Raw genomic sequence first — 7,725 nt, 5'->3', positions numbered from 1 at the left:
TATATGTCTACTGCAAGAGAAATCCATTATTTAATTATATCAAGTATGATAATGAAGTTTTATTTTAAGGAAGGAAATTTCTGCAAAATTCATAATAAATGCTGGGCATCAGACCGTCTCAGTAAAAGACTATGAGACTAAGACAGGGAGCTAAACATGCTTTCCCCATTTAGCACCATGCAATGTGCCAGATCTGGAACCAGAGACAGAAAAGAAACTGAAAAAAATAGGAGTCATAGAACTCCAACTGCAGATATGCACAAATAACATCAGTGCAAACTTCAAAACAGGACAGTATTTAGTTTTTAGAACACCATTCAAGTAATCCCTTCCAGAAATTGGGTAAACACATACAGCACTGAATATACTAAAATCAACCTTCGCTCTTTATTAGTAACTTAATTAAGTCAAACAACTGCTGAACGCCTCCTATGTAGAAAGGGGTAGAGGGTGAATCAAACACCTTTGCACTCTCCTGAGAGTTCCAAGAAGAAGGCACTAGGTCTGGGTGATCAGAGATCTGGATCACAGATGCTTAAATCCTCACGGGTGTGCCATTAACAGCCATGAACATCCGGGCAGGGAGAAGCTGCTCAAACGCAGGGGCATGTGCCCACAATGCCCCGCCATCTCCTCCCATTGGCCAGGACTCCCGCCAGCTCCAATTACGCAGGCGCAGTGGTTAGGGTGTGGGTGACTTAGGCTGCGCCCCTCCTAGGTGACGCTGAGGCAGTGCGTGGTTTTGATTCAACCTGCGGTTCTGGGATTTCTTTGGGTCAGGGTGCCAGCTCTGTGGTACTGCCCTGGGGGAAGAAGGTGAGGGATGTGCACAGCAGAGAAGGAGCTGAGGAAAAAAAGAACAGGATCCGAATCCAGAATGTCAGCCCCCAAGTGGGTGATCAAGAAGGACTGCAGATAGAAGCTGCTATGGCAGAAGCAAAGGGAGCAGCAAGTAGGAGGATGGGCAGGGCCTCGTGATTGACTGAAGATAGCCCAATGCGAGGATAGAGGCGGGTCATAGAGGGCGGAGCCTTCAGAATATGGCCTGGTATTTAGGATCCTGATAACAACTCCTGTGCAGCTGGCCTTAAATTGGGGAACCTGTGTCCCGTTTGGCAAATTTCCTCCCTGGAGCATGCAGGCCACAGCCCCCAGGTGGAATTCCTGGAGAAACGGGCAGGTGATCCTTCTTGTGTGCACATTGTTCCCTGTAGAGATCTGAGAAGAGGACAGGTGTTGTCCTCAGCAGGGCTGAGTGAATCTTTTACTGTGAGATTTAATCTCCCACCTTCTTAACTGTGGCTGTCCTGTGCTGCTTCTGGAATACTAAGCTTCATCGTTACCCTCACTGGAAGGGGAAATGATGTTTACTTTTTGTTCTCTTTTGTTTTATGCTGTCCCTCTAAAGTTGGATACCTCACACTTTTCTTTTGCGTTCCTTACTGTGCAGAGAAGAAGGGTCCTGAATTGTGGTGCTCAAGGACCTGAGAGTAGCAGAGACCTTCACCTCCTAGGCTCACCCACCTGCTCTGATCAAGTCCTTTAGCTAAGTCCCACCTCCTTCACCTGAGAAGAAGCTGATGGAACTAGAACTGACCCAAGATTGTTGCCACTAAGTATTGACTCTTGAACTGGATATTCAAGTCAGGACACTAGTTAAGCCACAGCTGTGAAGAGCACAATCCTCTAAAGAACACAAACTAGCAAGACACACAACCGTATCCAGCGGGATATTCATCCGAATTTTATTAAATGCCGTGGAGGTGTTAAAGTCCTTGTCTTGAGACGTAAAAGAAGGGGAAAGGAAAAGAAGGGTCCTACTTTTTCTTTTTTTTTCTTTTTCTTTTTTTCCTATAATTTTATTGAGAAACAAATAGCAATGACACAATTTCAAATCAAATTGTTAGTACAGTTTCAATAATTAACACATTGTATACTCTGTTTCTAGTGGTTATTTGCTATACAAGATGCAGAAATGATATCCTATTTACAAACACTATTAGAACAAATCCCTCTATTCTCTTTAAGAGAATACAACTATATGTCTATCCTAACAATTTTGAATACACAGATACAAAGTGGATATACACCTGTATCCCCTTTTTTGTTTAGTTCCGTCATTTGAATATTATAGTTGTGTAAACTCAGAAAAATATTGCAAAAGAGTCCAGTAATCCATAATAGTATTGGGCCTTTCGCTTGACTGGCAATGTCAGAAATTGTTGACCTGAGTCCCCTACAGCTCAACATAACACCATGACTTTACTTCTTATACTTCATTTTTATACTTTTCTGCTGGATGGTTAAGACCAAGATAAATCAAGATCTATGCAACAAGAGTTGTAGCTTTAGGATCTTATAAAGTCAGTCAAATCCCCTCAAGATTTATCCTGAGATCCTGTACCTTAGATTGTAGAACCTTTGTCAGTATCAGCCATGTGGATGAATCAAGGGCATTGCTTGACCAATGTGCTCTCTGTGAAAGCCTGAGAGAATGTTTACTTTCCTTCTGACTCTCTTTAAGCACGCTCTGCATCATCGATCTCTTTCCTATTTGGCCCCATAATCTCCTTGATCAGAAAATTTTGGAAACTACGAGTTACATGACGTTACAGTACAATTCTCATATATCCTGAGTCTTAATTGAACTTGTAAAACTAGGACCAAAATGTTGGCTTTCCTTGCAGTCCTCTTTTTTCTCTAATTTTGATCTGCAAACTTAGGTTGTTAATGCTGTAGAACAAAGCCTTATTGTTATTACCATATAACCTAGGCTATTAAGCTTAAACTCATTATCTGTCTGAATATCAAACATCTTAGGCATAACATGGAACAAGTATTTTTCATCAAGTATTGATATGTTGAAATTTAAGTCCCTACAGAATATGATGAAAAGATGTTTAAAAATTAACATATATTTAGAAAATAGGCATAAAGAATTATATAATTCTTATATTTACACATAAGTCCAGAAATCTAACTGTATACAACCTTGTAGCAGGACAGTACCACAACTCCTTTTCCTGTCTCCTTCCTTCATTAACCACCACCTTCTTTTTGAACAATCATCTACCCCAGAGACAGCACAGCATCAACCAGCATGTCATGAGAAGCAGCCTGTATTCAGAACACCAAAATGACAGGCACACCAAGCATGAACATATTATTACAAATTGCCATCTTCAGTGCAGTTGCGTAGTTCACGGTTGTCAGTATATATAGTTAATCAGGGTGAGAATCCTTACAATAAACTGCTAGATTCAAAATTCTTCAGAAGATTCTCAGGATCATTGTCATACCTGTCTTCTAATGTATTTGTATGGCGTGCCACTGTCATATTTCCTAGCTCTTCTCCTTTCCCTCTCTTAATTATTTAGTCCTCGAGGTCTTGCTTTGCTTTTAGCTGCATCGTACCTTTCTATTTGTATTTCTTCTTTTGAGTTCTTACATTCAGGAAACTATGTGATATATACACATATGTGTCTGATTTATTTCACTTATCAGTATATATTCAAGTGGCATCCACTTAAATATAAAGGTTTTGATTTTATTATTCTTTACAACCGAGTAATACTCCATAGTATAAAAATACCACATCTTTTTCATCCACTCCTCAGGTGAAGGGCATCTTTGTTGTTTCCAAGATTTGGCTATCACAAATTGTGCTGCTATAAACATCAGAACACATATATCACAATGATATGATGTTTTCAGATTCTCTGTGAAAATTCCCAGTAGAGCAATAGCTGGTTTAAATGGGATTTCCCATCCAAGTTTTCTAATGAGTCTCCACACTGATTTCCATAATGATTGCATCCTGACCAGCAGTGAAGAAGGGTTCCTTTTTCCCAACAGCCTCTCCAATATTTGTTGTTGATTGTATTCTTTATGATAGCCATTTTTTCTGGAGTGAGATGATATCTCAATGTTTTTTTTAATATTAAAGAAGAATGTGGAATTTATTTATTTATTTATTTATTTATTTATTTATTTATTTTGCATTCTTCCTAGTGGTTCATTGCTCTACAGGATGCAGATATGATATCCTATTTACAAACACCATTAGAACAAATCACTCTATTCATCAAGAGAATGCAACTATATATCTTTCCTAACCACTTTGAATACACAGATACAAAATGGACATTCATCTGTATACACTTTTTTGTTAAGTTCTATCATTTAAATATTATAGGTGTGTAAACTCAGCAAAATATTCTAAAAGAGTCCAATAGCCCATAATAGTATTGGGTCTTCCGCTTGACTTGCAATGTCAGAAATTGTTGACCTGAGTCCTCTACAACTCAACATAAGAGCATTGCTTTGCTTCTCATATCTCGCTTTTATACTTTTCTGCTCAATGGTTAGACCAAGATAAATCAGGACCTATGCAACAAGAGTTGTAGCTTTTGGGTCTGATAAGGTCAGAGAAATCCCCTCAGGATTTATCCTGAGATCCTGACCTCAGATTGTAGAACCTTTGTCAGTGTCAGCCATGTGGAAGAGTCACGACGATTGCTTGGCCAATGTGCTCTCTGTGAAAGCCTGAGAGAGTGTTTTCTCTCCATGTGACTCTCCTTAGGCACGCTACATCATCCATCACTTTCCTCTTTGGCCCCATAATCCCATTGATCAGAAAATTTGGGACACTACTGAGTTACATGACGTTACAGTACAAGTTCTCATATGTCCTGAGACTTAATTGAACTTGGAAGAATAGGGCCAAAATGTTGGCTTTCCTTGTAGCCCTCCTTTTTCTCTAATTTTGGTCTGCAAACATAGGTTGCTAACCATCCAGAAGACAAGCTTATTGTTATTATCAAACGATTTAGGCTATTAAGCTTAACCTCACTATCTCTCTGCATATCAAACATCTTAGGCATAATATGGACCAGGTATTTTTCATCAAGTATTCATATGTTGTTATCAATACTTGATGAAAAATACCTGTTCCTTATTATGCCTAAGATGTTTGAAATGTAGTGAAGTAGTGAGGTTAAGCTTGATAACGTAAATCGTTTGATAATAACAATTAGCTTGTCTTCTGGATGGTTAACAACCTAAGTTTGCAGACCAAAATTAGAGAAAAAGGAGGGCTACAAGGAAAGCCAATATTTTGGCCCTACCCTTCTAAGGTCAATTAAGACTCAGGACATATGAGAACTTGTACTGTAACGTCATGTACCTCGGTAGTGTCCCAGATTTTCTGATCAAGAAGGTTATGGGGCCAAAGAGGAAATTGATCGATGACGTGGAGTGTGCCTAAGGAGAGTCACATGAGGAGAAGACACTCTCTCAGGCTTTCACAGAGAGCACATTGGCCAAGCAATGGCCGTGACTCATCCACATGGCTGCACTGACAAAGGTTCTACAATCTGAGGTACAGGATCTCAGGATAAATCCTGAGGGCATTTCACTGACCTTCTCAAACCAAAAAGCTACAACTCTTGTTGCATAGGTTCTGCTTTACCTTGGTCTTAACCATCCAGTAGAAAAGTATGAAGATGAAATATAGGAAGTAAAGCCATGTTGTTATGTTGAGCTGTGGGGGACTCACGTCAATAATTTCTGACATTGCCAATTAAACAGAAGACCCAATGCTATTATGGGCTTCTGTACTTTTTTAGATTATTTTGCTGAGTTTACACACCTATAATATTCAACAACGGAACTTAAAAAAATTGGGGTATAACTATGAATGTCCATTTTGTATCTGTGTATTCAAAGTGGTTGGGATAGATATATAGTTGCATTCTCTTAATGAATAGAATGATTTTTTCTAATGGTGTTTGTAAGTAGGATCACAAGTCTGCATCTTGTACAGCAATTAACCACTAAGAAGAATATATGCAGTGTATTATTTGTTGAAACTGTACTTTCGATTTGATTTGAAACTATCTCATTGCTATATGTTTATCAATAAAACTTTGAAAAGAAAAAAAAATAAGTATTCATATGTTGAAATTTAATTCCCTACAGAATATGATAAAAAACATTTAAAAATTATAATATACTTTAAAAATAGGCATAAAGAATTATATACTTCTTAGCTTTACACATAAGTCCAAAAATCTCACGATATACAACCTTGAAGCAGGCCAGTCGCACAATATTCTTTTTCCTGTCTCTTGCTTTCATTCAACACCCACTTCTTTTTGAACAATAATCTACCCAAGAGACATCATAGCAGCATCTCAAATGTCATGACAAGCATCCCATATTCAGAAGACCAGAATGACAAGAACTGCAAGCATGAAACTACTATGAAAAATTACTTTCTGCAGTGCAGTACCTTCGTTCACATGTATCAGTATATATAGTTAGTCAGGGTGAGACTCTTTCCAATTAAGTGCTAGATTAAAAAATCTTCTGAAGATCCTCAGGATCATTGCCTTGCCCATCTTCTAAATATAACTTGACTTTTCATATTTCCCTGCTCTTGTCCTTTCCCTCTCTTGATTAGTTAGTCCTTGATATCCTGCTTTCATTTTACTTGTATTATACCTTTCTATTTGTATTCCTTCTTTGAGTTTTTATAATAGGGATCTATATGATATTTACACATGTGTGTCTGGTTTATTTCATTTATGAGTATATGTTCAAGTGGCATCTACTTCAATATAAAGGCTTCGAGTTTATCATTCTTGTAGGTGAATAATAATCCGTTTTGTAAAAATACCACATCTTTTTCAATCTTTTCTCAGGTGATGGGCGTCTTGGTTGTTTCCAAGATTTGGCTATCACAAATTGTGCTGCTATAAACATAAGCACACATATATCACTATGATATGATGTTTTCACATGCTTTGGGAAAATTCCCAGTAGAGAAATAGCTGGTTTAAATGGGATTTCCAGTCCAACTTTTTTAAGGAGTCTCCTTATTGATTTCCATAATGGTTGCAGCACTCTACATTACCACCAGCAGTGGAGAAGGGTTCCTTTTTCCCCACAACCTCTCCAACATTTGTTGTTGGGTGATTTCTTTATGATAGCCATTCTTTCTGGTGTGAGATGATATCTCAATGTGGATTTAATTTGCATTTTGTGGATGGCTAGTGACGTGGAGCATTCTTTCATATATTTATTCGCTTTTTTAACTTCTTCCTCTGAGTAGCGTGTGTACATCTCGGATGACCATTTCTGGATTGGGTCTTTAAATTTTGGGGCCCTAGTGTTTTTTTAGATCTTTATAAATTCTACAGAGCAGACCTTTGTCTGAGTACTTATTTGTCTGGATTTTTTCCAAATTTGTGGTAGCCTTTTCACTTTGTTGTTAATTTCTTTTGATGTGAAAAAACTTCTCATTAAGAGAAGGTCCCAGTTGTTAATTCTTTCAACTGTTTCTAGTGCGATTTGATTTCTGTTCATGAGGTCTTTGCCTAGTCCTATGTCTTCAAGAGTTCCTCCCCCTTTCTCTTCCAGGAGATTTAGTGTCTCTGCTTTAATATTTAGATCTTTAATCCATTTTGACTTTAGTTTAGTGCATGCTGATAGACCTGGGTCAAGTTTGAGTTTTCGGCATGTAGAGAGCCAGTTTTCCAGCACCATTTGTTAAAAAGGCTATCTTTCTTCCAGTGTGTATGTTTGGCACCTTAGTCATGATAAGGTGACTGAGTGTGTACATAGGGCCTTCAGCATATTTTAATCTATGGAATATATCCTGAGGTTTATTTTGTTGCCAGTACCACACTGCTTTTGTCACAATAGCCTTGTAGTATAATTTCA

This window comes from Octodon degus, unplaced genomic scaffold (genome assembly GCF_000260255.1).
Source record: "Octodon degus isolate 3935 unplaced genomic scaffold, OctDeg1.0 scaffold00290, whole genome shotgun sequence".
Taxonomy (NCBI): Eukaryota; Metazoa; Chordata; class Mammalia; order Rodentia; family Octodontidae; genus Octodon; species Octodon degus.
Note: the sequence above shows the minus strand (reverse complement) of the source record.